The sequence below is a fragment of the Vigna unguiculata genome, unplaced genomic scaffold, assembly GCF_004118075.2.
Source record: "Vigna unguiculata cultivar IT97K-499-35 unplaced genomic scaffold, ASM411807v1 contig_656, whole genome shotgun sequence".
Lineage (NCBI taxonomy): Eukaryota > Viridiplantae > Streptophyta > Magnoliopsida > Fabales > Fabaceae > Vigna > Vigna unguiculata.
Window position 1 is genome coordinate 92310 of NW_021011379.1, and position 10449 is coordinate 102758.

Sequence of the window (10449 nt, forward strand, 5' to 3'; positions counted from 1 at the left end):
CCCTTCCAAGAATGGAAGATAAGCTTAAGAGTTTAAACACACAAAGGGAAGAAAGACCTTGGATAAAACTCATGGATTCTTGAATCACTCAAGAACTTAGGAGAATCACTCTCACTAAGATAGAAGAGATAAAACTCTAATATTTTCTGAATAAAACCCAACCTGTTTCATTGATTGAAATGGTTCAGCTTATATAGAAGCTTTAACCAATGGAATTACAAAAGACACATAGTTTGAAATTACATCCCACTTAACACTATTAGTGATCCAAAAACTTAATGACTGATTTCACTAAAATTATGGCAACCCAAAAGTCACCAAAAACAATTCAGCCAAGCATCCTTTGGGTCTCCCAAAGGCTGATGACTAAGTTGCAATTGGGTCATGATTACAACTTGAAACAAAACTAAACCAGAGCCCATTAATTGATTAAACCAAAAAATAATTTGGTATGCCAATTTTACAATGAATTAGACCATATTTAAACAAACTAATAACTTCAAAAACTAAAAATAAACTAACTGCAGCAAAGTGGTGCGTTAGTACTTCTCCATTTGAGTTATGACGTGGTTCATATCACATCCTCCTTCTTCGAGAAGATTCGTCCCGAATCTTAGGGCTTTATTTTTCTGCTATTTCTAATATAAGTTTATTACGATTTTGTGAATGACTTCATTTTTCCACAACTTGAAACTAATTCTCTTCCTCCAGGATCAAATTCAAGTTGAATATATTCATATTTCTTCCTTTCCAGTGGTTGCAATCCGTGGAGCACCTGTCTTGCCAACATTACCCCACCTACCTTGATATGTAACAATAAATAATTCCATGCGTTGTGTTTGACGAATTTGCTGCTCATCAGCGGACCAAATGCATAATAAAGCATTGTGAACAAGGTTCCTTTTCAAACATGGAAGCTGGTGTGTTTCATTCACTTTCTTATCCTTTTTTTCTTGTAAAATGACATTATTAAGTGTAGAAGAAAAAGCATTGACAAATAAAATTTCCACCATCTTTTTCTCTACTTCCTTTCTTTTTCTTCATTTTTCCTTCCTTCTGCAGTTTCTATTGCTTCTTTTTCTATTCTTTTATTTCAGCCAATGTTGATCCTTACTGACTTGTCTTGGTGTCATAAATTTCAACTTCATTTTATCTCCCTCATGCCTCAAATAAGGGGAACGTTCATCAAGATTGAGTGTTTTAAAACGAAGTCATTTCCATCCCAAAAGAAGATGGGAAAAGTCCATGGGAGCAATATCACATTATACTTCTCTCACACATTGCCCCGTACTGAATTTCATCCATGCTTGATTCAGATGAAAGCTTGTTGGTAACTCGAGTTTCTCGGCCAATCTTTGGCTCACAACATTGTTGTCTTCCGTAATCGAATTCAACTAAACATGGGTTGCCTTCGATTAAACACCTTGTATAATAAACTTCTATTGCTATTCCAAATCTAGTGAGCTAGGCTCTGAATACCAAATGATGTGAATCCAAAGGGGTGGATTCATTTTATGGATCTATCTAGGTTGGAATGCTAATAAGCAAGAAATTTGAGAAATTATTTAAAACGAGAAAATGGAAATAGATAAGAAGATGTAAAGGAAACCGATAGAAGTCACCCTTCCAAGAATGGAAGATAAGCCTAAGAGTTTAAACACACAAAGGGAAGAAAGACCTTGGATAAAACTCGTGGATTCTTGAATCACTCAAGAACTTAGGAGAATCACTCTCACTAAGATAGAAGAGATAAAACTCTAATATTTTCTGAATAAAACCCAACCTGTTTCATTGATTGAAATGGTTCAGCTTATATAGAAGCTTTAACCAATGGAATTACAAAAGACACATAGTTTGAAATTACATCCCACTTAAAACTATTAGTGATCCAAAAACTTAATGATTGATTTCACTAAAATTATGGCAACCCAAAAGTCACCAAAAACAATTCAGCCAAGCATCCTCTGGGTCTCCCAAAGGCTGATGACTAAGTTGCAATTGGGTCATGATTACAACTTGAAACAAAACTAAACCAAAGCCCAATAATTGATTAAACCAAAAAATAATTTGGTATGCCAATTTTACAATGAATTAGACCATATTTAAACAAACTAATAACTTCAAAAACTAAAAATAAACTAACTGCAGCAAAGTGGTGCGTTAGTACTTCTCCATTTGAGTTATGACGTGGTTCATATCACACCCTCCTTCTTCAAGAAGATTCGTCCCGAATCTTAGGGTTTTATTTTTCTGCTAGTTCTAATATAAGTTTTGTACGATCTTGTGAATGACTTAATTTTTCCATAACTTGAAACTAATTCTCTTCCTCAGGGATCAAATTCAACTTGAATATATTCATATTTGTTCCTTTCTAGTGGTTGCAATCCGTGGAGCACCTCTCTTGCCAACACTACCCCACCTACCTTGATATGTAACAATAAATAATTCCATGCATTGTGTTTGACGAATTTGCTGCTCATCAGCGGACCAAATGCATAATAAAGCATTGTGAACAAGCTTCCTTTTCAAACATGGAAGTCCGTGTGTTTCATTCACTTGTTTATCCTTTTGTTCCTATAAATGACATCACAAACTGTAGAAGAAATAACATTGACAAATAAAATTTCCATCATCTTTTTCTCTACTTTCTTTTCTTTTCTTCATTTTCCCTTCCTTTTGCAGTTTCTATTACTTCTTTTTCTATTCTTTCTTTTTCTGTTTCGTCCTTCAGCCAATGTTGATCCTTACTGACTTGTCTTGGTGTCATAAATTTCAACTTCATTTTATGTCCCTCGTGCCTCAAATAAGGGGAACGTTCATCAAGATTGAGTGTTTTAAAACGAAGTCATGTTCATCCCAAAAGAAGACGGGAATAGTCCATGGGAGCAATATCACATTATACTTCTCTCACACATTGCCCCGTACTGAATTTGATCCATGCTGGATTCGGATGAAAGCTTGTTGGTAACTCGAGTTTCTACACCAATCTTTGTCTCACAACAATGTTGTCTTCCGTAATCAAATGCAACTAAACATGGGTTGCCTTCGATTAAACACCTTGAATAATAAACTTCCATTGCTATTCCAAATCTAGTGAGCTAGGCTCTGAATACCAAATGATGTGAATCTAGAGGGGTGAATTCGTTTTATGGATCTATCTAGGTTGGAATACTAATAAGCAAGAAATTTGAGAAATTATTTAAAACGAGAAAATGGAAATAGATAAGAAGATGTAGTGGAAACCGGTAGACGTCACACTTCCAAGAATAAAGATAAGCTTAAGAATTTAAACACACAAAGGGAAGAAAGACCTTCGATAAAACTCGTGGATTCTTGAATCATTTAAGAACTTAGGAGAATCACTCTCACTAAGATAGAAGAGATAAAACTGTAATATTTTCTGAATAAAACCAAACCTGTTTCATTGATTAAAATGGTTCAGCTTATATAGAAACTTTTAGCAATGGAATTACAAAAGACACATATATTGAAATTACATCCCACTTAAAACTATTAATGATCCAACAACTTAATGACTGATTGTAACTGAAATTATGGCAACACAAAAGTCACCAAAAACAATTCAGTCAAGCATCCTCTGGGTCTCCCAAAGGCTGATGTCTAAGTTGCAATTGAGTCATCATTACAACTAGAAACAAAACTAAACTAGAGCCCATTAATTGATTAAACCAAAACATAATTTAGTAAGCCAATTTTACAATGAATTGGACCATATTTTAACAAACTAATAACTTCAAAAACTAAAAATAAACTAACCGTAGCAAAGTGGTGTGTTAGTACTTCTCCATTTGAGTTATGACGTGATTCATATCACACTCTCCTTCTTCGAGAAGATTCGTCCCGAATCTTAGGGCTTTATTTTTCTGCTAGTTCTAATATAAGTTTATTACTATCTTGTGAATGACTTCATTTTTCCATAACTTGAAACTAATTCCATTCCTCCAGGATCAAATTCAACTTGAATATATTCATATTTGTTCCTTTCCAGTGGTTGCAATCCGTGGAGCACCTCTCTTGCCAACACTACCCCACCTACCTTGATATGTAACAATAAATAATTCCATGCATTGTGTTTGACGAATTTGCTGCTCATCAGCGGACCAAATGCATAATAAAGCATTGTGAACAAGCTTCCTTTTCAAACATGGAAGTCCGTGTGTTTCATTCACTTGTTTATCCTTTTGTTCCTATAAATGACATCACAAACTGTAGAAGAAATAACATTGACAAATAAAATTTCCATCATCTTTTTCTCTACTTTCTTTTCTTTTCTTCATTTTCCCTTCCTTTTGCAGTTTCTATTACTTCTTTTTCTATTCTTTCTTTTTCTGTTTCGTCCTTCAGCCAATGTTGATCCTTACTGACTTGTCTTGGTGTCATAAATTTCAACTTCATTTTATGTCCCTCGTGCCTCAAATAAGGGGAACGTTCATCAAGGTTGAGTGTTTTAAAACGAAGTCATGTTCATCCCAAAAGAAGACGGGAATAGTCCATGGGAGCAATATCACATTATACTTCTCTCACACATTGCCCCGTACTGAATTTGATCCATGCTTGATTCGGATGAAAGCTTATTGGTAACTCGAGTTTCTCCACCAATCTTTGTCTCACAACAATGTTGTCTTTCGTAATCGAATGTAACTAAACATGGGTTGCCTTCGATTAAACACCTTGAATAATAAACTTCCATTGCTATTCCAAATCTAGTGAGCTAGGCTCTGAATACCAAATGATGTGAATCTAGAGGGGTGAATTCGTTTTATGGATCTATCTAGGTTGGAATACTAATAAGCAAGAAATTTGAGAAATTATTTAAAACGAGAAAATGGAAATAGATAAGAAGATGTAGTGGAAACTAATAGACGTCACACTTCCAAGAATGGAAGATAAGCTTAAGAGTTTAAACACACAAAGGGAAGAAAGACCTTCGATAAAACTCGTGGATTCTTGAATCACTCAAGAACTTAGGAGAATCACTCTCACTAAGATAGAACAGATAAAACTGTAATATTTTATGAAGAAAACCAAACCTATTTCATTGATTAAAATGGTTCAGCTTATATAGAAGCTTTTACCAATGGCATTACAAAACACACATATATTGAAATGACATCCCACTTAAAACTATTAATGATCCAACAACTTAATGACTGATTGTAACTGAAATTATGGCAACCCAAAGGTCACCAAAAACAATTCAGCCAAGCATCCTCTGGGTCTCCCAAAGGCTGATGACTAAGTTGCAATTGGGTCATCATTACAACTTGAAACAAAACTAAACCAGAGCCCATTAATTGATTAAACCAAAACATAATTTGGTAAGCCATTTTTACAATGAATTAGACCATATTTAAACAAACTAATAACTTCAAAAACTAAAAATAAACTAACTACAGCAAAGTGGTGTGTTAGTACTTCTCCATTTGAGTTATGACGTGATTCATATCACACCCTCCTTCTTCGAGAAGATTCGTCCCGAATCTTAGGGCTTTATTTTTCTGCTAGTTCTAATATAAGTTTATTACGATCTTGTGAATGACTTCATTTTTTCACAACTTGAAACTAATTCTCTTCCTCCAGGATCAAATTCAACTTGAATATATTCATATTTGTTCCTTTCCAGTGGTTGCAATCCGTGGAGCACCTCTCTTGCCAACAATACCCCACCTACCTTGATATGTAACAATAAATAATTCCATGCATTGTTTTTGACGAATATGCTGCTCATCAGCGGACCAAATGCATAATAAAGCATTGTGAACAAGCTTCCTTTTCAAACATGGAAGTCCGTGTGTTTCATTCACTTGTTTATCCTTTTGTTCCTATAAATGACATCAAAAACAGTAGGAGAAAAAACATTGACAAATAAAATTTCCCTCATCTTTTTCTCTACTTTCTTTTCTTTTTTTCATTTTCCGTTCCTTCTGCAGTTTCTATTGCTTCTTTTTCTATTCTTTCTTTTTCTGTTTCGTCCTTCAGCCAATGTTAATCCTTGCTGACTTGTCTTGGTGTCATAAATTTCAACTTCATTTTATGTCCCTCGTGCCCCAAATAAGGGGAACGTTCATCAAGATTGAGTGTTTTAAAACGAAATCATGTTCATCCCAAAAGAAGACGGGAAGAGTCCATGGGAGCAATATCACATTATACTTCTCTCACACATTGCCCCGTACTGAATTTGATCCATGCTTGATTCGAATGAAAGCTTGTTGGTAACTCGACTTTCTCCACCAATCTTTGGCTCCCAACAATGTTGTCTTCCGTATTCGAATGCAACTAAACATGGGTTGCCTTCGATTAAACACCTTGAATAATAAATTTCCATTGCTATTCCAAATCCAGTGAGCTAGGCTCTGAATACCAAATGATGTGAATCTAGAGGGGTGAATTCATTTTATGGATCTATCTAGGTTGGAATACTAATAAGCAAGAAATTTGAGAAATTATTTGAAATAAGAAAATGGAAATAGATAAGAAGATGTAGTGGAAACTGATAGACGTCACACTTCCAAGAATGGAAGATAAGCTTAAGAGTATAAACACACAAAGGGAATAAAGACCTTCGATAAACTCGTGGATTCTTGAATTACTAAAGAACTTAGGAGAATCACTCTCACTAAGATAGAAGAGATAAAACTGTAATATTTTCTGAATAAAACCAAATCTGTTTCATTGATTGAAATGGTTCAACTTATGTAGAAGCTTTTACCAATGGAATTACAAAAGACACATAGTTTGAAATTAAATCCCACTTAAAACTATTAATGATGCAACAACTTAATGACTGATTGTAACTGAAATTATGGCAACCCAAAAGTCACCAAAAACAATTCAGCCAAACATCCTCTGGGTCTCCCAAAGGGTGATGACTGTAAATAATTCCATGCGTTATGTTTGAAGAAGTTGTTGCTCATCAATGGACCAAATGCATAATAAAGCATTGTGAACAAGCTTCCTTTTCAAACATGGAAGTCGTTGTGTTTAATTCACTTGTTTATCGTTTTGTTCCTAGAAATGACATCACAAACTGTAGAAGAAAAAATATTGACAAATAAAATTTCCATCATCTTTTTCTCTACTTCATATGTAATAGTAAATAATTCCATGCGTTGTGTTTGACGAATTTGCTGCTCATCAACGGACCAAATGCATAATAAAGCGTTGTGAACAAGCTTCCTTTTCAAACATGGAAGCCGATGTGTTTAAGTCACTTGTTTATCCTTTTGTTCCTAGAAATGACATCACAAACTGTAGAAGAAAAAACATTGAAAAATAAAATTTCCATCATCTTTTTTTCTACTTCCTTTTCTTTTTCTTCATTTTCCCTTCCTTCTGCAGTTTCTATTACTTCCTTTTCTATTCTTTCTTTTTCTGTTTCGTCCTTCAGCCAATGTTGATCCTTACTGACTTGTCTTGGTGTCATAAATTTCAACTTTATTTTATGTCCCTCGTGCCTCAAATAAGTGGAACGTTCATCAAGATTGAATGCTTTAAAACGAAGTCATGTCCATCCCAAAAGAAGACGGGAAGAGTCCATGGGAGCAATATCACATTATACTTCTCTCACACATTGCCCCACACTGAATTTGATCCATGCTTGATTTGGATGAAAGCTTGTTGGTAACTCGAGTTTCTCCACCAATCTTTGGCTCAAAACAATGTTGTCTTCCGTAATCGAATGCAACTAGACTGGGTTGCCTTCGATTAAACACCTTGAATAATAAACTTCCATTGCTATTCCCAATCTAGTGAGCTAGGCTCTGAATACCAAATGATGTGAATCTAGAGGGGTGAGTTCGTTTTATGGATCTATCTAGGTTGGAATACTAATAAGCAAGAAATTTGAGAAGTTATTTAAAACGAGAAAATGGAAATAGATAAGAAGATGTAGTGGAAACTGATAGACGTCACATGTGATACCCCTCTTTTTGCTTCTTTTCTAAAAACAGAAACACCCACTCTTCTTCCTCATCCTCTCAAATTTTCTCTGCGACTCAAACCCTCTCCCACTCCCTCTTCTCTGTGCTACCATCTCACTGCTTCAATCTTTCTCTATTCAGACTCGGGAAGGACCAGCCAACAGGACTCTTTGCAACTCCTCCCTCAGCTTCCATCCTCCTAGGTAGGTTATATCTCTCAATTGGGCTCAATTCCAGTTAGAATCCACTAACCACTCTTTGCGTTATGAATCTAATCATGTTAATCTTCATCTCCCCTGTCTTGATGATGGATTCTCCTAGGTTAAACAAGAGAATTCTGCTCTCTTGCTATCCATTGACTCCATCAATCTAGTTCTTGGTAAAAAGGTAAGGGAAGCTAACTCTGTAACTCATTTTGATGTGAATTGTGTTCGTGAGTGCTTTAATTGCATGATTGTTTGTTTAATTGATGTTTGAGACTGCTGGTGTGTGAAATTGATGAAGGATTATCTTGTTCCCTTTTAGAGTTATGAATATGGTGAAGTTGTTTAAGAAAGCTTTTTCAAAATTCCCACTGGACATTAAGATAGCATGCTATCTAGATGTGAAGGTTCCTTTCACAAAGCTCAAGAGAAGAAGATGATGGATTGATTGAAAACAAAAAGGAAATTGAAAGCACATAAACCATAAAAAACCAAGAACAATTAAAGGAAGAAGAAAACATAAAATGGAAAGGAAAGAAATGGTAAAAATGTGAGAAGCACGCCACTACAAGGCTAGGCTAGAAGCCATGGCAACCTTGAAGATGAGTGGATGTGTGCCGCCACTTGCTATGCAAGATAAAGCTTAAAAGTATTCACTCCCAAGGAAGGAAACTCTCACAAATGGTTGAGACACAAGAGTGTTTTTACTTCAAAATGTTCAACCCTTTTACATGTCTAGGAGCATCCCTTATATAGAAGAGTTTAGGGGCCTCTAAGCAAATAAAAGATACCTAAGGATGTCTCTACAAAAACCTAACCCTAGCTTCTAGAAACTAGGTCAAATAAGGTTACAAAAATGAGAGGAAAAAGAGTTAACTATGGTGTGTGCAAGGCTAATTTCGTTCTAGCACAAAAGGAGACAAAGAATGTGTCTCATATGTCTCCAAAAAGTGGCCAAAGTGTGCTAAAATCAAAGGAGACCAAAGGTACATAGGTACACTTGTTTTATGCCTTTTACTTTATGCTGTATGCCTTTGCTTTACTCTCTCCTCCACATCATTTATGCTCCCCAATCACCATGCGCCACCTAGTATTGCTTTCTTACTCCTAATTAACCTACAAAGCAAATAAACATAGATTAGCATGTTGGCTTAAGTCAAGTCAACTATAGTCAACAAGTCAAACCTAGTCAAGGGTCAACAAGTCAACTAAAGTTGATTCAACTAAGTCAACTTAGGGAATCAAAAATAACAAACACAAATGAAAGCGATGAAGGATTAGTGAACTTCCTTTCTAAACATGCTTAGTCTTCTTAAGCATGTGCCTCCATCCTTGGTTGGGGTCAATCCTTTATCAGAAATTGAGTGGGAGACGTTCTTGAGCGAGCTTGCATGTGTAAAACAGGGAGGATTTCCTGGTAGTTTCGCCTAGGCGAGTTGGTCTCGCCTGAGCGAAAATACCAGAAGCTCACCCCTGTCAATTTTGCAAAACCTCGCCTAAGCGAGCTGCGGTCGCCTGAGCGAGATGACATCTCGTCTAGGCGAGCCAGTTTAGCTTGAGCGAGAGTTCACCCAGGAATTGTAATTCGCCACTGTATGATGTCTCGCCCAGGCGAGATCAACTCGCCTAAGCGAGATAGACTCTCTAGCTTAGGTGAGACCCTCTAGCCTAAGCGAGATTCCCTGCAGAAGATTGGTTTTCCCACTGTTTTGATTTCTTGATGCAAGTCACCAAGAGCTCCAATGCCACTTACATAATTCGGATATCGAGTCTAGAATGGCGTGTGGTGTTATAGTTGGAATTAATTGGATGATTTTTGATAGACTGTTTAACGAATCCTGTTTCTCTGCCTTAACATAAAATATATTGCATGGTTACTCTTCATTCAAGATTAGCTTACCCTTCTAGTTTCTATGGCGTGTTTGTGTGTGTCTTATACCTTTGCAATGATCGTCTCGATTGGATGGCGTGAGCAGATAAACGTGCAGGTGAGGATACACCCTCCGGGACGTGAGATGATTGCATTAGACGTACTAGTAGCATATGTGACCCCTTTTCTTTCTTTTGCTTAGCTGATCGGGTATTTTGTAATCCCTTTAGTCGTGTATGGGCAGTATAGGTTGATCAGTGTGCTTATGGTTATTATTGAGGATGACTGTATTGCATTATACTGGCCTATGTCACCATTCGCTTCTGAATTACTAAAATTTAATTGTTTTGTTTAATAGTTTTAAAAACTATGAAAACAGGATATTACATCACACTTCCAAGAATGGAAGATAAACTTAAGAGTTTAAACACACAAA